At 47.0% G+C, this 22,636-nt stretch overlaps 1 protein-coding gene across 2 annotated transcripts in view; it reads left to right on the top strand.

Moving 5' to 3' along the window:
• LOC141094243 (uncharacterized) overlaps window positions 1–22,636 on the top strand; it is a 1,213,871-nt gene that overhangs the window by 1,145,924 nt on the left and 45,311 nt on the right. Inside the window, exons 1-2 of one of the 2 annotated variants that reach the window (XM_073580061.1) lie at window positions 15,720–15,798; window positions 16,802–16,946. The exons of the other annotated variant lie outside the window; for it this stretch is intronic. The gene's annotated coding sequence lies outside the window, so the exon portion shown is untranslated. Of the gene's footprint in view, window positions 1–15,719; window positions 15,799–16,801; window positions 16,947–22,636 lie in introns of those variants that run through there. 2 annotated transcript variants of the gene reach the window in all.

The raw sequence follows: 22,636 nt of genomic DNA, 5'->3' as shown, positions 1-22,636 counted from the left end.
CATGTTTGAGGTTTCCCAGGTGGAGTCGAATTTAACCGTAGGCTCCACTCCTGGTGGTGCCCTTCTGGACATTCCTTTAAGGTTCAGCTTTGCAACCATACTGCCCACGTAAAACAAACACTTTGCCTTCATGAACGCTGTTTGGAGGGTCATGACTCGTGGGAATAACGCCGCCCAATCAGTTAACCTGCTAGAGAGATCGTTCGTTGCTCCCAAGCATGACATCACACTCCCTAGGAGGAAGGTAATGCCACTGTGGCGACCGTACTCCTGGGGGCGACACAAGTGCACTGATGCCCAGCCACTGCTCGATGAATCTGCTGGTACATTGACCCAGACCACTACATTCCTCTCGCACGCTACACGGCCTGAATCTGACCCTGATGAAACTCAGGTTACCCTTCCCATATACAGTTCCATCTTACACGGTGACAAAGAGGAAGCTGCAGATGAAAGTGCAGGTTCGGCCCACCCGCCATCAGACACACCACCGTACTATCAGGGGCCCTGTGCCAGTGCCGTCGCCAACGAGTGGGCCCCCCCCTGCTTGCTCAGGATCACAGCACTTGCAAAGTTGAAATACTGTGCAGTGAGATGGAAGATGGGGACGATGAGGAGTCCAGACTAGTACAGGGATTCCCTAGCGAGGAGACTTATTTGATTGTTTTCAATGTTGGGACAGCAATTTTTGGGGAGCACTATACTCTGGAGAATGATAGATGGGGCCCACCATACACTGGAACATTCCAAAGGTGGACATCAGACACTAGAGCAGCATTTACAGGGCCCATTATACACTAGAGCATTAGAAATGGGGCCCATTATGTTTGGAGCATTATTTGGGCCCATAAGACAGTGGAGCTTCATCCATGGGGACCAACATATACTGTAGCATTATGTGGAGCGCATCATATACTGTTTCAAACATTATATGGGACCAATGATTCTGTATGGAGAAATAGATGGGCCTCGTCATGAGATGTAAAAAGTGAAGTATTTTTCATTGTACTATACCGCTATTTCTCTGCCGTATCGGAGCATGATGAGTTGTGGTATGTGTTAAAGGGGCGCTCTTTCGCCCAGGGCACATGAAAACCTGGAGCCAGCCCTACACCCCCCACAACTTTAGCCAAATAACCCCCATTTTTCAATGCGTAACTTGTATTATGAAGTTAATTAAGGATGACAAGCTTAAGTAAGAAGAATTGATGCTTTTGGCATTCTAATGGGCACTGTAAGTGTGTTTCCTGTCCTCCTCTCACTGCCAACTTTTATTCCCCATTGACTTACATTGGGTTTCGTGTTTCGGGACGACCCCGACTTTTCCCTATAATCGGACGATCTTGCTCGACCCGACTTTTGGAAAAGTCGGGTTTCACGAAACGAAACGCGACCCTAAAAAACCAAAAGTCGCTCAACTCTAGCCGCCACAAATCTACTGTGCTTCAGATACACGACCACAAACAATAAACCATCCAGGACTTGTAAGGAGTGGAGCAGCGTCCTGCCCCTCATCACTGCACAGTTCTTACTCACACTCTCACAGCATCTTGTCTTGCTCTGAAGGCTGCTGGTGATGTCTCACACAGGGAGCAGTGTGGGCACGTCTACAGTTGCTGGAGAAAGCTTAAAGGTATAGTGTCCCTGCACTATACAGAGAAGCTTACATCAGTGAGCTGAACACGCTGACATGGTTAACAGTGGCTGAAGCTCTGGGTGTGGGTGGGCCCCTTCAGAGCAAGGGGCCCAGGGCAACCGCCCCCTCTGCCCTCCTGCTAGCTACTGGTCTCATGCTATCACAAATGTGAAAGCACAACCAACATTAAAAAGTGACCAAAACATCAACCAGAAAGCATTGGTACTGAGATGTGGTCTGTGGTCCCCACCTGTAGAACCACTCCTTTATTGAGGGAGTCTTGTTAATTGCCAATAGTTTCCATCTGTTGTCTATTCCATTTGCACCACAGCATGTGAAATTGATTGTCAGTCAGTGTTGCTTCCTAAGTGGACAGTTTGATTTCACAAAAGTTTGATGTACTTGGAGTTATATTCTGTTAAGTGTTCCCTTTATTTTTTTGAGCAGTGTATATATGTATGTGTCACTGACATCATATATATATATATTTTTATCCTATTCTAACCTGTCACTCTGTGATTATACTTTACGCGGAAGATCATTTGCCGACTTTTATTCTATCTTTCTTATTTACCGTATTTTTTGGATTATAAGACGCACTTTTGTTCCCTCAAATTTGGGGGGAAAGTGGGGGGTGCGTCTTATAATCTGAATCTGTGTGCTGTAGAGGAGGGGGGCGACTCTGGCATGGTGTCAGGGGGCTGGAGTGGGTTGGCTGTGGGCTGCAGAGATAGCGGTGGTCAGTGCTCCCACTCATTAGGCTCATGTAATATTCACTGCACCCGCTGTTCATCACCTCGGTGCTGAAGCCGCGCCGAGTTGGTAGAAAGGGCAGCGGCGCATATTGCATGTGCCTGCACTCTCTTCCCCCCCGCCCCATCACTATATTCACCTTCCGATGATGGCTCCGTGTTCCCAGCTTCCCCGTGGCTCTTCTTGTGTCTGTGCCGACATCCTCCTGCGAGGGCGCACGGCAGGAGCTGATCATTCAGGCATTTCATCATAGCTTCAGGACCTTCCGTCACGTGAACACTAGGACCTGCGGTCACGTGACTCCCAGTGTGCACTGTGGTCACGTGACGGAAGGTCCTGAAGCTACCATGAAGTGCCTGAATGATCAGCTCCTGCCGTGCGCCCTCGCAGGAGGAGGATGTCGGAACAGACACAGGAAGAGCCACGGGGGAGCTGGGAGCACGGAGCCATCATCCGAAGGTGAGTTAACTATTTGTTGTTTTATTTGATACAAAGACTGACCAGGTTTCTGTTTACACACAGGTGATTAGAGCTATTGATCTTGTAGCTTACAGTATGCTCATGAGGTCTTATGCTTCTTACGTCTGCATATTTGAGGGCTAATATAATGCGGTCTTATGGCCTTTTTCATTGCTAGATGTGTATACTTGACGGCTAGTATTATGTGGTCTTGTGGCCTTTGAATCACTGCTAGGTTTGCATAATTGAGTAATAATAAAGACAATCTGCCTATTTATAGCAGTTATCGCCAACATATAACCCAGATGCATCATTTATTGTTATCTGTCTTCTCATGTATGCATAATATTACATCTACTTTCAGATGAATTATTTTGATGTCCATACATGTGTCTTTCTTAATAGCCAGCTCAACTGTCATTAAGGGTGGATTTTCATATATTGACTCTCAGTAAGGGGGTGTTGGTCTATTGACATGTATCAATTTTAATGTTGTTTTGTTTGAGGTGAAATAAAAATGTTTCTATTTTTTATCCTTGTGGTTGTGCATACCGTTGTTAGTCTAGTCTTTTTTCTTCCATCTTCTAGTGTTTATATACAGACAAGGTTTTGCACCCCACTAATAATAATATAATATTTTGTCTAATTTTTGATAGTAGTGTTCCCTTCATCCTATTACTATAAATGTTTGTTGTTTTATCATGTGCTTGCCAGCAGGGGGGAATATAGGGACGGGGGGCTGTGTGCATGCCAGCGGGGGGAATATAGGGAGGGGGGCCGTGTGCATGCCGACAGGGGGAATATAGGGACGGGGGCCCATGTGAATGCCAGCGGGGGAATATAGGGAGGGGGGCCGTGTGCATGCCAGCAGGGGGGAATATAGGGATGGGGGGGCATGTGCATGCCAGCAGGTGGGAATATAGGGACAGGGGGCCCATGTGAATGCCAGCGGGGGGAATATAGGGATGGGGGGCTGTGTGCATGCAAGTAGGGGGGAATATAGGGACGGGGGGGCGTGTGCATGCCAGCAGGGGGGAATATAGGGACGGGGGGCGTGTGCATGCCAGCAGGGGGGAATATAGGGATGGGGGGACATGTGCATGCCAGCAGGTGGGAATATAGGGACAGGGGGCCCATGTGAATGCCAGCGGGGGGAATATAGGGATGGGGGGCTGTGTGCATGCCAGTAGGGGGGAATATAGGGACGGGGGCGTGTGCATGACAGCAGGGGGGAATATAGGGACGGGGGCGTGTGCATGACAGCAGGGGGGAATATATAGACGGGGGGCGTGTGCATGCCAGCAGGGGGGAATATAGGGACGGGGGGGATGTGCATGCCAGCAGGAGGGAATATAGGGACAGGGGCCCATGTGAATGCCAGCGGGGAATATAGGGACGGGGGAGTGTGCATACCAGCAGGGGGGAATATATAGACGGGGGGCGTGTGCATGCCAGCAGGGGGGAATATAGAGACGGGGGATATGCATGCCAGCAGGGGGGAATATAGGGACGGGGCCCATGTGAATGCCAGCGGGGGAATATAGGGACGGGGGCGTGTGCATGCTAGCGGGGGAAATATATAGACGGGGGGCGTGTGCATGCCAGCAGGGGGGAATATAGGGATGGGGGGCGTGTGCATGCCAGCAGGGGGGAATATAGGGACGGGGGGCATGTGCATACCAGCAGGGGGGAATATAGGGACGGGGGCCCGTGTGAATGCCAGCAGGGGGAATATAGGGATGGGGGCGTGTGCATGCCAGCAGGGGGGAATATAAATTTTTTTTTTCTTTTTCTTCACCAAATTTGGTGTGCGTCTTATAATCAGGTGCGTCTTATAAAGCGAAAACTACAGGTGTGTGTGTATATATATATATTTGTGTGTGTGTTTTGAAGAATATTTAGTTGGAAAATGATGTGTAAATGACAGAGAATTGCTGTATGTAAATGCTCATGTTAAAATCGCATTGCAATCAGATAGCAATCGCACTGCGTTCTGAGGTAAGTCGGAGGCTAGGTGTAAAAAATCAGATTGTACTCGCAGAAAAAACACATGACACTTGTATGACACTTGCATTACATTCGTCCGACTCTCCTGCATCAAAATCGGACCGATTTTTAAAATCGCTAGTGTGCCCAGCCTTATAATTAAAGAAGCGTGATCCTGATCATGGTGGTTGTTGAATCCTTACATGTTTTCCATCAACGGCACCCATGCAGTTTTGGAAATTGGCCACAGACTGAAAGTATGCTGCAACCAAGTCTCCATCACGATGGGCTGCAACTTCTGCCAAATCACGTTACATGTGCACCTCACAATTTGTGAAATGGTGGATTTACCAACCCTAAATTGGAGGTGTAGTGATGTATAGCTCCCTCCTGTGGCCAGAATTCTACAAAGGAAAAGAAAAGATGATTAGAAACATCTCCAAAAATTATTGACATAAAAGGCATACATTCATCTTTAACATAATGCCTTTTTTGAAAAACATGTCACAAAAACACTTGAAGTGACTGATCACTCATCAGATCCAGGTATCTGCTTTAAAGCAGTTAAATTCAACGGCGGGATTAAACATGCGACAGCTGAAGGTGCATCCTGCCGGCCACCATTCATGTGATCATGTGGCTAATCCATTGCCACGACAGCGTGGGGTCAGATGATGACTTGTTGCTGTCATGAAGACCCTTCTCTGAACAACAGCCTCTGGGCACAGCAGAGCTTTTGACACTTTAATAAAACACAAAAAAAATATTTGGTACCGCTGTATTCAGAAATGGACAATTAAATATAAATAAATTATACAATGTAATGGTAAAGCAAATAAGAATTTTATTTCCCGCAAGGTGATGCGCAGCCTTTCCTCAGCAGAGATCGCCTTTCTCATTACTGTATCAGAATAATTCAGCTCTAGAGTGTGAGGCAGTAACTGGTGTTACCTGTAGGGGGTCACTGTATGTTCCCCCCAGTGTGACAGAGTCAGCTTCAGCTGAGTTGTTTTCTTTAGAGTGGACCCTCTGGGTCATGGCACCCACCCACCTAGGGCGAGCTGACCTTGTGAGGAACCACCCCCTATACATGGAGCGTCAGGGGCAAGACCAAGGGGGTGAGCCCCCACGACTGCTGGAACCAGACGGCCAGCTCAAGGAAGACACAAGTGTAAGTGTCTGATGACAGGGAACGTGCAGGAAACAAGACAAGACAAAGCGTGGTCTCAGGGTATCTTCATTAAAGCGTGGTCTCAGGGTAACATCAGGGTAACATCAGGTGCAAGACACAATTACGAAGACAAGGTGATACACAGCAAGGTGCGTGCGAGGGCACGCCAAGGTCCAAGGCATGGTACGTGCTAGGTGGCACGCCAGGGTTCAGGCAAGGGCTAGGTGGCAATCGACATCTGGCAACGATCAACAGGATCCGGACGACAGGCTGCGGACATCAGGCCGCAGTCATCAGGTTCTGGACCTCTGGCAGCGATTGGTAGGTTCCGGGCAACCGGTAGGCAAGCCAGGGTTCAGGCAAGGAGGCACGCCAGAGTTCAAGACATAGTGCGTGTTAGGAGACACGCCAAGGTTCAAGGCAGAGTCCCAGGTTCAAGGCAGGGTGCGTGCTAGGGGGCACACCAGGGTCCAAGGCAGAGTCCCAGGTTCAAGGCAGGGTGCGTGCTAGGGGGCACACCAGGGTCCAAGGCAGAGTATGTGCTAGGGGACACACCAGGGTCCAAGGTTCAAAGTACAAGGCATGGTGTGTCTGTAGGGGACACGCCAGCGTTCAAGGTCCAAGGTCCTGCGCGTGCTAGAGGCATGCCAGGGGCATGGTACAAAGAATGGTCCTAGCCGTGCTAGGAGGCACGCCAGGGTACGTAGTTCATGGCAGGTCCTGGGCGGGCTAGAGACATGCCAGGTTTTGAGGTTCAGGACAGGGTCCTGCGCATGCCGAGGGGCACGCCAAGGTCAGGGTTCAAGACATGTTCCTGCATGTGCAGAGGGGCACGCCAGGGGCAGGGTTCAAGGCATGGTCCTGCGCGTGCAGAGGGGCACGCCAGGGGGAGGGTTCAAGGCATGGTCCTGCGCGTGCACACAGACATGCCAGTGGCAGGGTTCAAGACAAAGAGCAGAACATAGGCAGTAGTACAGAGCTGGGTATGGACAAGTCATAAAGGTTCAAGACAGGTCATAGAGCTCAGAACACGACAGAGAGACAAGGTTCAGGACAGAGCAAAGATAGCAGAAGGCTTGTGCTAAAGAAGCACGAAAATGCACAGTGCGAGAAACAGCGTGAGTGCAAAGGAGAGCACGGAAAACACGACTGAGGCACTGGCAGGCGGTACCGGCTGAGGCACAGACAGGCGGACACGACTGAGGCGGCACGGCTGAGGCACAGGCAGGCAGAAACCATTAGAGCACTGGCCGGCGAGCACGGCTGAGGCACAGACAGGCGGGCACGACTAGAGTGGCACGGCTGAGGCATAAACAGGCGGGCACGGGTACGACCAGGTGCATGCAAGAGGGCACGCAGCCACAAGGCAGGGCTATGCAAAGGTACAGAACTAAGACGCGTGCCATACGGCACGGCGAAGCCTGGTACGAAAGGAGAGTATGCAAGAGCGCACGAAAAACGGAAACTAGGCAGGAAGTGCACTAGGAGCACAGACAAGTTTCAAAGCCAGAAAGTGGAATGTAGGCAGAAGCACAGAGTCGGGTACAAGAGAGAAAAGCAGAACGTAAGCTAGAGCCCAGAGCCAGGGCAAAGACAGAGAACATAGGAAGTACTACAAGGCTAAGAATAGCAAAGACAAAACATGGCACAAAAGACAGCACAAGACATGGCATGGGACAAGAGGCAGAATACAGGCACAGAGCGTGTGCAGAGAAGCACAACAGGGCAGAGTGCAGGGGCACAGAATACAGGGAGCGACCGAGCAGCCACGCAGGGAAGCAACACAATACTCAGGCCCCAACCATAGGAAGGGGCGGTCTGATATAGGGCATTAGCACCTGAACTTCCGGGTCAGGACCAGGGGAGGACTTCTGGTTTGAGTCCTCAGGATCATAGAGAGGACCACATGGTAGGGTCCTCCAAGACCATAGAGAGGATTGCTGGATTGGGTCCTCCAGGACCATAGAGAGGATTGCTGTATTCGGTCCTCCAGGACCATAGAGAGGACAACAGCAGGCAGAGCAGAGACGGGTGCGCACACAGCAACGGCATGCAGCCATGGTGAGGTACGCGTGCACACTAGCGATGGCGCACAGCCATGAGAGGTAGCACATGTGCGCACAAGAAACGGCAGGCAGCCATGAGATGAGGTGCGCATGCACACTGCTCCAGGAGTCATGAAGCATAACAGTCATGAGGTGAGCGTGCACACTGGTCCAGGGGTCATGCAGTATAACAGTCATGAGGTATGTGTGCATACTGCTCCAGGGATCACGCAGCATAACAGTCATGAGGTGAGCTTGCACACTGCTCCAGGGGTCATGCAGCATAATGGTCATGAGGTACATGTGCACACTGCTCCAGGGGTCATGCAGCATAATGGTCATGAGGTACGTGTGCATACTGCTCCAGGGATCACGCAGCATAACAGTCATTAGGTGAGCATGCACACTGCTCCAGGGGTCATGCAGCATAACGGTCATGAGGTACGTGTGCACACTGCTCCAGGGATCACACAGCATAACAGTCATGAGGTGCGCGTGCACACTGCTCCAGGGATCATGCCGCATAACAGTCATGAGGTGCGCGTGCACACTGCTCCAGGAGTCATGCCGCATAACAGTCATGAGGTGCGCGTGCACACTGCTCCAGGAGTCATGCCGCATAACAGTCATGAGGTACGCGTGCACACTGCTCCAGGAGTCATGCCGCATAACAGTCATGAGGTGCGCGTGCACACTGCTCCAGGGGTTATGCGGCACAACAGACCTGATGGGCATGACACCCAGGATGCGCATGGAGGCGTATTGCGGTTATGAGAGGACATTGCAGTCACAGGCATAGCTGTGGTTGCAATGCAGGCTAAAGTGAGTATAGGTTTTGGACATGCTGGTTGTCCAAGGCAGATTTAGGGAAAACCTGCTCTGGGCTTTTGTGTATTGAAACAGACAGCAGGACGGTAGTTGCATGGTGTAGAGCAGACAGCTCTGCAAAAGCTCAGCCTGTGTGAGAGTAACACAGGGCCCAGCAGAGTGAAATCCTGGCACCCACAGCTTACACAGCAGGGCAGTCACCCACGGCTACTGGTCTAGAAGGTGGATTGGTGTGTTTATTGGCTGTAATCAAGAGGATAAGGTTCCCAGCTACGATCTGGAGGATATCGTGTGCTGTGCATTATTTGTAAGTTAAACATTAAAGAGGACATTGCAGTAAAAGGCATAGCTGTGGTTGCAATGCAGACTAAAGTGAGTATAGGTCTTGGACATGGTGGTTGTCCAAGGCAGATTTAGGGAAAACCTGCTCTGGACTTTTGTGTATTGAAACAGACTGCAGGACCGTAGTTGCATTCCGTTTCTTTCCTGGCTGGGTTTTCCATGTGGCTGAAGCCCACAGGTTGCTAGTTAAAAACCCTGCAGTATAGGGTGGACTGGCGTGTCTATCAGTTGTAATCCAGAGGATCTGGTTCCCGGCTGTGATCCAGAGGATATCATGTGCTGTGCATTATTTGTGAGTAAGGCCGGTTTCACATTCGCGCTTTTGAGCGCAGCGACGGCCTGCGCACGGCCGCCGCTAAGCCCCGCCCCCTGCCCCGCCTCCACCGGTATCTCCGCCTCCGGGCGCATGACGTTGCATGCGTCGTGCGTCCCCTATCTTCATCACAGAGGGCGCAGGCTGTGCGCAGTCTGCGCACAGTCTGCGTTTGGCGGCGCATGCGTCCTTTTGACGGTGCGCCGAGCACAACCAAAATGCAACAGGTTGCGTTTGGCGCTGCTCGGCGCACCGTCAAAAGGACGCATGCGCCGCCAAACGCAGACTGTGCGCAGACTGCGCACGGCCTGCGCCCTCTGTGATGAAGATAGGGGACGCACGACGCATGCAACGTCATGCGCCCGGAGGCGGAGATACCGGTGGAGGCGGGGCGGGGCTTAGCGGCGGGCTGTGCGCAGGCCGTCGCTGTGCTCAAAAGCGCGAATGTGAAACCGGCCTTAAACATTAACCCCTTCACTACCAAGGGTGGTTTGCACGTTAACTCCCGGGCCAATTTTTACAATTCTGACCACTGTACCTTTATGAGGTCATAACTCTGGAACTCTTTCATGGATCCTGGTGATTCTGACATTGTTTTCTCGTGACATATTGTACTTCATGGTAGTGGTAAAATTGCATTCAAATAACTTGCGTTTATTTGTGAAAAAAACGGAAATTTGGCGAAAATTTTGAAAATTTCGCAATTTTCCAACTTTGAATTTTTATGCCCTTAAATCACAGCGATACGGCACACAAAAAACTTAATACATAACATTTCCCACATGTTTACTTTACATCAGCACAATTTTGGAACCAAAATTTTTTTTTGTTAGGAAGTTATAAGGGTTAAAAATTGACCAGCGATTTCTCATTTTTGCAACACCATTTTATTTTTAGGGACCACTTCACATTTGAAGCCACTTTGAGGGGTCTATATGATAGAAAATACCCAAAAGTGACACCATTCTAAAAACTGCACCCCTTAAGGTGCTTAAAACCACATTCAAGAAGTTTATTAACCCTTTAGGTGCGTCACAGGAATTTTTTGAATATTAAAAAAAAAATGAACATTTAACTTTTTTTCACAAAAAAAATACTTCAGGTTCAATTTTCTTTATTTTACCAAGGGTAACAGGAGAAATTGGACTGCAAAAGTTATTGTGCAATTTGTCCTGAGTACGCTGATACCTGATATGTGGGGGGGAACCACTGTTTCGGCGCATGGCAGACCTCAGTAGGGAAGGAGCGCTGTTTGACTTTTTCAATGCAAAATTGGCTGGAATTCAGATCGGACGCCATGTCGCGTTTGGAGAGCCCCTGATGTACCTAAACAGTGGAAACCCCCCAAGTGACCCCATTTTGGAAACTAGACCCCCCAAGGAACTTATCTAGATATGTGGTGAGAACTTTGAACCCACAAGGGCTTCACAGAAGTTTATAACGTACAGCGGTACAATTAAAAAATCATATTTTTTCCACAAAAATGATCTTTTCACCCCCAATTTTTATTTTTCCAAGGGTAACAGGACCCTAAAAGTTATTGTGCAATTTGTCCTGAGTACGCTGATACCCCATATGTGGGTGTAAATGACTATTTGGGCGCATAGCAGAGCTCGGAAGGGAAGCAGCGCCATTTGACGTTTTTGGCTAGAATTGAGATCGGACACCATGTCGCGATTGGAAAACCCCTGATGTACCAAAACAGTGGAAACCCCCCACAAATGACACCATTTTGGAATCTAGACCCCCCAAGGAACTTATCTAGATGTGTGGTGAGAACTTTGAACCCCCAAGGGCTTCACAGAAGTTTATAACGTACAGCAGTACAATTAAAAAATCATATTTTTTCCACAAAAATGATCTTTTCACCCTCAATTCTTATTTTTCCAAAAGTAACAGGACCCTAAAAGATATTGTGCAATTTATCCTGAGTACGCTGATACCCCACATGTGGGTGTAAATGACTATTTGGGCGCATGGCAGAGCTCGGAAGGGAAGCAGCGCCATTTGACGTTTTTGGCTGGAATTGAGATCAGACACCATGTCGCGTTAGGAAAGCCCCTGATGTACCAAAACAGTAGAAACCCCCCACAAATGACACCATTTTGGAAACTAGACCCCCCAAGGAACTTATCTAGATGTGTGGTGAGCACTTTGAACCCCCAGTGCTTCACTGAAGTTTATAACGTCCGGGCGTGAAAATAAAAAAATCGTATTTTTTCCACAAACATGATCTTTTAGTCCCCATTTTTTTATTTTCCCAAGGGTAACAGGAGAAATTGGACCACAAAAGTTGTTGTCCAATTTGTCCTGAGTACGCTGATACCTCATATGTGGGAGAAAACTACTGTATGGGCACACGTCGGGGCTCGGAAGGGAAGTAGTGACGTTTTGGAATGCAGACTTTGATGGATTGGTCTGCGGGTGTCATGTGCGTTTGGAGAGCCCCTGATGTACCTAAACAGTGGAAACCCCCCACAAGTGACCCCATTTTGGAAACTAGACCCCCCACGGAGCTTATCTAGATGTGTGGAGAGCACTTTGAACCCCCAAGTGCTTCACAGAAGTTTATAACGCCTGGGCGTGAAAATAAAAAAAACATTTTTTTCCGCAAAATTATATTTTTGCCCCCAATTTTTTATTTTCCTAAGGGTAACAGGAGAAATTGGACCCCAAAAGTTGTTTTGTAATTTGTCCTGAGTAGGCTGATACCCTACATGTGGGGGTAAAACACTCTTTGGGCACATGGCAGAGCTTGGAAGGGAAGGAGCACCATTTGACTTTTTCAACGCAGAATTGGCTGGAATTGAGATCAGACGCCATGTTGCCTTTGGAGAGCACCTGATGTGCCCAAACAGTGGAAACCCCCAATTATAACTCCAACCCTAACCTCAACACACCCCTAACCCTAATCTGAGCCCTAGCCCTAACCCTAGCCCTAGCCCTAACCCTAGCCCTAACCCTAGCCCTAACCCTAGCCCTAACCCTAACCCTAGCCCTAACCCTAACCCTACCCTAACCCTAACCCTAGCGGGAAAATGGAAATAAATACATTTTCTTTTAGTTTTATTATTTTTCCCTAACTAAGGGGGTGATAACGGGGGGTTTGATTTACGATTTATGGCGGTTTTTATGTTTGGCGGCTGTCGCACGCTAAAAGACGCTTTTTATTGTAAAAATAGTTTTTGCATCACCACATATTGTGAGCTATAATTTTTCCATATTTTGACCCACCGAGTCATGTGAGGTCTTATTTTTTGCGGGACGAGTTGACGTTTTTATTGATACCATTTTCGGGCACGTGACATTTTTTGATCGCTTTTTATTCCGATTTTTGGGGCGCAGAATGAACAAAAACCAGCGTTTCATGAATTTCTTTTGGGGGGGTGCGTTTACACCGTTCCGCGTGTGGTAAAATTGATAACGCGTTTTTATTCTTCGGGTCAGTACGGTTACAGCGATACCTCATTTAGGTCGTTTTTTTATGTTTTGTCGGTTTTTTGCAATGAAAACAATTTTATATAAAAAATAATTATTTTTGTATCGCTTTATTCTGCGAGCTATAACTTTTTGATTTTTTTGCGGATGATGCTGTATGGCGGCTCGTTTTTTGCGGGACAAGATGACGTTTTCAGCGGTACCATGCATACTTATATGCGTCTTTTTGATCGCGCGTTATTGAACTTTTTGTTCGGTGGTATGATAATAAATCATTATTTTTTGCTTCGTTTTTTATTTTTATTTTTTAAGGGGTTCGCTAAAGGGGTTAACTAATGGGACAGTTTTATAGGGCAGGTCATTACGGACGCGGCGATACCAAATATGTGTACTTTTATTGTTTTTGGTTTTTTTTATTTTGAAAAAATGGATTTATTGGGGAATATTTTTTTTTTTTTTTACAAATTTTTTTAGCGATTTTTTTTAAATTATTTTTAACACTTTTTATTTTTTATTTTTTACTTTATTACCTTGTCCCAGGTGGGACATCACTGTCCTGTGACAGATCGCTGATCTGTCACATCACAGATCACTGTGACAGATCAGCGATCTGACACAGGCACTGCTGAAGGCTTCCTCATGCCTGCGCTTTGCAGGCACTGAGGAAGCCAGCTTCCTCAGGCCCCCGAAGGCCCCCGTCGCCATCTTGGATTCGGGGGCCTGGAGGAAAGGAGCCCCCCGCAGCAGCGCTGCACATTGCGCTGCCGTGGGGGGCTCAGGGAAGCACGGAGGGAGCCCCCTCCCTGCCGATGCTTCCCTTTAACCCCCGGTACACCGCGATCGCGTTTGATCGCGGTGTGCAAGGGGTTAACGTGTCGGGGGCGGTCCGTGACCGCCCCTGACACATTGTGCCGGGTGTCAGCTATGATAATTAGCTGACACTCGGCCGCGATCAGTGGCGCTCACCACGTGGGCGCCGCTGATCGCGATGACGTAATATTCCGTCCATGGTAATTAGGTCCATGGTCACATGGACGGAATATTACGTCAATTGTAGGTAAGGGGTTAAAGAGAATTTTTGCTTTGAACTTTACTGGATCACTGCCTCATCACTGCATAGTGTTACCGCTGTGCTACAGGGGCTAAGATGATTAGCGTAATAGACAAACCATTATTTCTTATATTTATGGACTCTATAGTGACGAGGTCTGTTCCACAGGACTGGCGCATAGCAAATGTGGTACCAATATTCAAAAAGGGCTCTAAAAGTGACCCTGGAAATTATAGGCCAGTAAGTCTAACCTCTATTGTTGGTAAAATATTTGAAGAGTTTCTGAGGGAAGTTATTCTGGATTATCTCTATGAGAATAACTGTTTAACGCCATATCAGCATGGGTTTATGAGGAATCGCTCCTGTCATACTAATCTCATCAGTTTTTATGAAGAGGTAAGCTATAGACTGGACCAAGGTGAGTCATCGGATGTGGTATATCTTGATTTTTCCAAGCGTTTGATACCGTGCCACACAAGAGGTTGGTACACAGAATGAGAATGCTGGGTCTGGGGGAAAATGTGTGTAAATGGGTAAGTAACTGGTTTAGTGATAGAAAGCAGAGGGGGGTTATAAATGGTATAGTCTCTAACTGGGTCGCTGTGACCAGTGGGGACCGCAGGGGTCGGTGTTGGGATCTATTCTCTTCCACATATTTATTAACGATCTGGTTGAAGGTTTGCACAGTAACATATCGATATTTGCAGATGATACAAAACTATGTAACACAGTCAATACAAGAGAAGATAGTATTCTGCTACAGATGGATCTGGATAAGTTGGTAACTTGGGCCGAAAGGTGGCAGATGCAGTTTAACAATGATAAATGTAAGGTTATACACATGGGAAGAAGGAATCAATATCACCATTACACACTGAACGGTAAATCACTGGGTAAATCTGACATGGAGAAGGACTCTGGGATTCTAGTTAATGATAAACTTACCTGGAGCAGCCAGTGCCAGGCAGCGGCTGCCAAGGGAAACAGTATCATGGGGTGCATTAGAAGAGGTCTGATGAGAGCATTATACTGCCTCTGTACAAATCCCTGGTTACACCGCACAAGGAGTACTGTGTACAGTTTTGGGCACCGATGCTCAGGAAGGATATAATGGAACTTGAGTGAGTACAAAGGAGGGCAACAAAATTAATAAAGGGGATGAGGGAACTACAATACTCAGAGAGATTAGCAAAATTAGGATTATTAAGTCTAGAAAAAGACAACTGAGGGGCGATCTAATAACCATGTATAAGTATATAAGGGGACAATACAAATATCTCTCCGAGGATCTGTTTATACCAAGGAAGGTGACAGTCACAAGGGGGCATTCTCTGCGTCTGGAGGAGAGAAAGTTTTTCCACCAACATAGAAGAGGATTCTTTACTGTTAGGGCAGTGAGAATCTGGAATTCCCTGCCTGAGGAGGCGGTGATGGCGAACTCAGTTGAGGGGTTCAAAAGAGGCCTGGATGTCTTCCTGGAGCGTAACAATATTGTATTTTACAGTTATTAGGTTCTTTAGAAGGACGTAGATCTGGGGATATATTCTGATGGAATATTGGCTGAACTGGATGGACAAATGTCTTTTTTCAGCCTTGATAACTATGTTACTATGTTAAGGGGGCAACTCCAGCAGAGGAGCTGAATACTTGTCAGCACAGCAGAGTCCTGCCCACACTGATCATGTGACCCCTGACTCCTCCCCTCCTGTGACCTCATCACAGGTCCTGTGCACACAGAGCAGCCATATATGTGGAGTGCGGCTCTGCCGTGTGGAGGTAAGTGCCGGAAAATCCCCCATTACTGGGCACGAGTCACATTAACCCCTTCAGCAGTGACACTCTTTTGGGGTCTCTGTGTGGTGTGAACAGTGACGTAACAGCAGAGGAGTACCTAGGGTTTTGGTTTGGTTTTAAGTTCTTCCACTCCCTTATGAAAATGCCAGGAGTTAAATCCTCAGCTAGTAATTTTTTAGTCACGGTAAATGGGTGATTAAGCAATTCCTTCAATTCAGCCACCTGTGTCCATTGTTCCTTACACTTGCCAGTCCTACTCTAACATGAAAACCTCAAAAAGAGGAAAAAATCCTCCAAAAAATTCAGATACAAACCAGACACAGGCCTAAATGCATCTGCACTAATCCAGGGTGCAGCGGACCCAAGTAAAATGGCAGCTGCACAGGTGCATAAATTCCAAATGAAACAGCCAGCCTACAATCAGGGATTGGCCATGTGGTACACCAGTGCAGAAGAAATAATCCGCATGTGGCAGTGTTCACACAGGGAGTGCAGGGCTTCTGGCTCACAACCTCTTAGTAACACCATATAGTGGGGCTGCCCAGTGCCAACTAGAATGCATCCCGTGTGAACAGAGGCCACAAGTTTGCAGAACCATTTGGGCCCAACTGCACCCTGGAAAAAATATAAAAAGTGCACAACAAACATAGCAATATATGTAAGGTATTAGTTGATATTAAGGCCTTAATACGGAAGCTGGCAAACTGACCTTCATTTAGGGTTACCTGAGGGTTCACCATATCTATAAGAAATGGTTTTAGTTCAAGCAATCACTCAATCATTAAATAAGTGCTGCCCCACCGAGTGGCTTGATCGACAATTGCCCCTTTTCCAGCACGTCTCTTCAAGATGGAATCAATTTTAGGGGTTCTGGCAGCAATAACCAATTTCCTCACTTTTCCAATCAGATTTCCAGCATGTCCCTCTTGCAGTCTCTCTCTTATTGCCAGCTGCAGCGTATGCACAACTTTCTCACTTTCTCCAGCTCGGGGCCCAGGAATCGGATCCTGTGCAGGGCAGGTACCCCTCCCCCTCCTCTCTGGTGAAGAAGGCAGAAGATAGGACAGAGAAGGGGAGATTGCCCCCTGCAGTCTGGAGCCGGTGCAGGATGGGAGCACTGCAGCATACAAGTGAGTTTTGATAGGTGCGTGCCCCTGCTTCTAGGGGGGGCAGTTGCCCCTCGCTGGCTACGGCCATGATTCACACACAGCGTTTTTGCGGATCAGTTTCTTGCATCCCAGCAAAGTCAATGGGTTTCAAGATATGACATTCAGACACATTGTTTTGTGAGGATCCGTTTCTGGGCTGAATGAGCATGTCAGTTTGTGTGGCATTTTTCTAATCTGCTTTTGCTATTGAAAACATTATCTATGAGCTCAAAAACCTTTCAGGTGATTTAAAAAGCTGATCTGCTTTTACAGCTGAAAAAACGTATCCTCAAAAAACGCAGGAAAAACGCTGTGTGTGAATGTAGCCTTAGGTCAGGAATAGAACAGTCATTTATAGGACATTTCATAACTTTCCCAAATTCCTATGAAAAAATATTCAGCACATTCTGCATTGAACTACTGTACCCAATTTATTATATATTTTCGGAGTCGGTCCATTTTATACCAACTCCGACTCCACCAAAATGAGCACCGACTCCATGACTCCGACTACACAGCCCTGTGCACAACCTCCTCATCCTGCTGATACCCCAATACTGAGGAGCTGCTGCCATATGTGTCCCTATTACTGCACCTACTGTGTGGTTCTCTGTGCCCTTTAAATTCTAAAGCAAACCTAAAATATAGTAATGTCGGGTGCAAGTGCCCTAGAAAACAGTGCCTACATTTTGTCCCCTAGAAAGAGTGCCCTCTGTGTGCCCCTTTGACAGTCACAGTAACCTGAGTTCCCATATAACAGTAAGTGCCCACTTTACATTTAATAATGCCCCGAGTCTCTTCCTATACAGCCCCTATACACAGTATGATGCTCTCTTATACACAGTCTAATGCCCCTCACTGTATATATGCTGACCCCTTTGTTTCCCCGAAAATGTTTGATGGCTCCAACACTGTAATCTCCACACTGTATGATGGTCCCCTAGATAGCCTCCATAAAGAATAATGCACCAGACAATCCTCAATATAGTCCTCAATATAATATAATGCTTTCCCCATAGGCCTCTATATAGTATAATGCACTCCCCATAGGCAGACTCTATATAGTATAATGCACTTACCCATAGGCAGGCTTTATAGTATAATGCAGCCCCCATAGGCAGCCTCTATAGTATACTGCAGCACTTAATAAAATGCACCCCCATAGGCAGACTATAGCTTAATGCCGCCCCTAATATAATGCACCCCCCATAGGCAGACTATAGCATAATGCAGTCCCTAATACAATGCACCCCCCCATAGGCAGCCTCTATAGTATAATGCAACCCTTAAAGGAAACCTGTCACCAGTTTTGGCCTATATAAGTTACAGCCATCACCTTTTAGGGCTGATATACAGCATTCTATAATGCTGTATATCTGCCCCCAACCCAACCTGTAAGAGAAGAAAAAGACCTTTAATTATACTCACCTGCGGGGAGGTCCGGCCCAAGGGGTGTCGCAGGTCTTGGTCCAGCACCTCCCATCTTCTTGCGATGCCGCCCTCCCGCTTGCTTCATGTGGCTGACGTGTCTCTGGGTCATCCACACAGTCCCCTCAGCATCGCGCTCCTGCGCAGGCGTACTTATCTGCCCTGTTGAGGGCAGAGCAAAGTACTGCAGTGCGCAGATGTCGGGAAAGGTCAAAGAGCCCCGGCACCTGAACACTGCAGTACTTTGCTCTGCCCTCAACAAGGCAGATAAGTACGCCTGCGCAGGAGCGCGATGCCGAGGAGACTGTGTGGATGATGCAGATACGAAAAAGCAAAAAGTTAAACCGCACCCTATAAGCGTCAAAGTCTTTAAGACAGATTTGTAGAGGCGCACGTCAAAACCAGGGAGTCCATCCTGGAGCAAGTTCCATAGCAATAGATAAAAAAGATAGCGCCTCAGACAATGTTGGAAAAAAAAGCCTTACACTTTATTCTGCCTCCTGTGGCGACGTTTTGGTCCGAAGACCTTGAAAAAGGAGGCAGAATAAAATGTAAGGCTTTTTTTTCCACCATTGTCTGAGGCACTGTCTTTTTTATCTATTGTGTGGATGATGCAGTGATGCGTCATCCACACTGAGCAAGCAGAAGGATGGCGATCATAAGAAGAAGAGAGGTGTTGGACCATGAACCCCCTTGAACCAGACTTCCCCGCAGGTAAGTATATTAAAAGTTATTTTTCTTCTCTTACAGGTGGGGTTGGAGGCAGATATATAGCATTATAGAATACTGTATATCAGCCCTGGAAGGTGATGGCCGTATCTCTTATCGGTCAAACCTGGTGACAGGTTCCCTTTAATATAATGCATCCCCATAGGTAGACTCTATAGTATATTGCAGCCCCTAATATTGAGGTCCCCAATCTTTCTGACCTTGAGAGCCACATTCAGCTCTGAGAGAGGGTCATGAGCCACATTCATCTCTGAGAGAGGGTTGCAAGCCACATCCAGCCTTGAGAGAGGGTTGCGAGCCACATTCAACTCCCGCCCCCCTTACAATAGTGGAAACCAAAGCCCCCATTACAGGCATAATGATAACCAAACATTTTCCACAGAAATCACCCCAAAGCAGTATATCAAGATCCAGGGCTTCCCACAAATACCCCCATTCAGTTCTCTCTCAACAAGTACTACCAACACATTGTCACATCAAGCTTCAAGCATCTCCTCTGATAGATGGTATCATCCCGTCTCCAGCGTACCATACTTAAATTATCTCGAAACCCCTAAGACCAGTATTTGTGCATCCTGATCTGCTCTTCCGTGCAGGGCTGCTCACAAAGTTCACCATTTTGAGATGTTCTCTTCATACCTCTTTGCTAGATCTGGAGCTAATGCGCCAAGCTGGTAGACAGCCGTGAGCACAATTCATGAGCCTGCGAGCCACATGTGGCTCCCGAGCTACAGGTTGGGGACTGCTGCCATGATATAATGCACCAACATAGGCAGACAGTATATTACATTATATAATGCACCCGCATAGGCAGTCTCTATAGTATAATGCAGCCCCTAATATAATGCACCCCCATAGGCAGCCTCTATAGCTTAACGTAGTCCTTAATATAACGCACCCCCATAGGCAGCCTGTATAGTATAATGCAGCCCCTAATATAATGCACCCCCTATAGCATAATACAGTCCTTAATATAATGCACCCCCATAGTAAGCCGCTATAGCATAATGTAGTCCTTAATATAATGCACCCCCATAGGTAGACTCTATAGTATAATGCAGCCCCTAATATAATGCACCCCCATAGGCAGCCTCTATAGTATAATGCAGACCCTAATATAATGCACCCCCTATAGCATAATACAGTCCTTAATATAATGCACCCCCATAGTAAGCCGCTATAGCATAATGTAGTCCTTAATATAATGCACCCCCATAGGTAGACTCTATAGTATAATGCAGCCCCTAATATAATGCACCCTCATAGGCAGCCTCTATATCATAATGAAGCCCCATAAAAAAATAATCCAATACTCACTCAATACTTTCTTCCTGGTTCCTCCGCTGCTTTGAGAGCCCCCACATCTCCGGACAGTGAGTGCCAGGTAATTACGTCAATGACGCTCCTTCTCTCATCAATGCGGTCAGCTGTATCGCCATCATTTCTGACCACTGTCACTTTATGAGGTAACAACTCTGGAGGCTTCAATAGCTCCTAGAGATTCTGAGATTGTTTTCTTCATGGCATGTTTGCGCTTGATGATAGTCCTAAAATTTCTTCAATATGACATTTATTTGGGAAAAATTTGGAAATGTGTCAAAAAATTTTAAAACGTTGCCAATTTTCGAACTTTGAATTCTTGTGCCCTTAAATCAGAGTCAAATCACACAAAATAGTTAATAAATAACATTTCCCACATGTCTGCTTCACGTCAGCACAATATTGGAAACATCATTTTATTTGGTTAAGACGTTATAAGGGTTAAAAGTTGACCACTGATTTCTCATTTTTACAACAAATTTACAAAGCAATTTTTTTAAGGACCACCTCACATTTGAAGTGACTTTGCAGGGCCTATCTGACAAAAAATACCCAAAAGTGACACCATTGAAAAAACTGCACCCCTCAAGGTGCTAAAAACCACATTCAATAAGTTTATTAACCCTTCCGGTGCTTCACAGGAACTGAAGAAACGTGGAAGGAAAACATGAACATTTAATTTTTTAGTCACAAAAATGAACTTTTAGCACCATTTTTTTTAAATTTTCACAAGGGTAACAGGATAAAATGGACAACAAAAGTTGTTGTGCAATTTCTCTTGAGTATGCCGATACCCAATATGTGGAGGAAAGCCACTGTTTGGGCGAACGGCAGGTCTCGGAAGGGAAAGTGTGATGTTTTGGAATTCAGACTTTGATGGAATGGTCTGTGGGCGTCATGTCGTGCGTGAAGAGGCCCTGATGTGCCTAAACAGTGGCAATACTCCATAAGTGACCCTATTTTGGAAACTACACCCCTCAAGGAATTTTTATATCTAGAGGCATAGTTTTATAGTAATGATTATAATGTTTTTAGTTTGACTAGTGTATGAATTTATAATGTGGTGTTATGTGTAAGATGTGTGGAGTACATCTCTATATATTGTAGAGATCCACCAAATGAGTGGATGGGGGGTAACTCGCTTGGCTGCGATATTGAGGCACACAGGAACACTTTTGCTTAGAGTAACAGTCAGTGTGGTGTATTTCCTTCATAAACCAATGTCACTGGAACACAAGGCAAACAGCCTTACATCAGACAGACGAATTCTTAATGTCTAAAGTAGAGCTTCGCTCTCTCAGGCCTGTGGACACCCAGGCTGTGCCATGTCCAGCACGCATGCTCTATAGCCAGAACACAGACTCTTACTGACCCCGGTCAGCGTTACTCACGGTTTATCCCCCACGGGTTATCAGGGAAGCGGCCGCACTGGGATCACTGTTCCAGACAGTGCCTTGCTCACTAGGCCGTCTACAGTTCCAGAGCCACAGCCGGGCAGTAGCTTCCCTACACAGAGCCGTCACAGACTCTACCAGGTTCGGGCCTTTCCATGTGCTCTTCAGGAAGTTCAATCCCAGACACTTCCAACACACCCAGGCCTTCCGGGACCTTGCACTCTGACCAATCAGGATCAAAACACACAACCCATGTGATCAGACCTCAGTCACATTATATATCCCAAACCACCCCCATATGTGGGCGGTGTATGTGTGGCTAGCCGATCCCACCCAGCTCTCTGACTAGCCCTATAAGCCGCCCTTATAGGTAAATAACTTGTGGACTACAAGTCCCAGCATGACAATGTTATTTTGGCTTATAGCGCAGAGAACCTCTGCGACACATACTGGACTTTTACAACCATGCCGGTCACTGTTTCACCATCAAGGAAATGCCCACATGCATATTCCGAGTCGCATATGCAGCGCCCCCTAGCTTTGACAGAGGTTACTGCACCACAATATATATATATATATATATATATATATAGCTGAGTGTATGTATGTGTGTCTATCAAGCCATGCCCACTCCACATAGCCACACTCACTCCACATGCAAAGCCCCGTATAATAAATATCTAATATACATATAGGATTGAGAAAGGAAACTATCCAAAACGTTGCCACGCCATTGTGCAATAAAGTCCACTTCTATTCATTTTTTCGTGCTGTTTTCCTTTTTTTCATTCTATATATGTG

This window comes from Dendrobates tinctorius, unplaced genomic scaffold (genome assembly GCF_039654945.1).
Source record: "Dendrobates tinctorius isolate UK_male_01 unplaced genomic scaffold, ASM3965494v1 ptg000063l, whole genome shotgun sequence".
NCBI classification, from domain to species: domain Eukaryota; kingdom Metazoa; phylum Chordata; class Amphibia; order Anura; family Dendrobatidae; genus Dendrobates; species Dendrobates tinctorius.
Note: the sequence above shows the minus strand (reverse complement) of the source record. Positions and strands in the feature narration are given on the sequence as shown.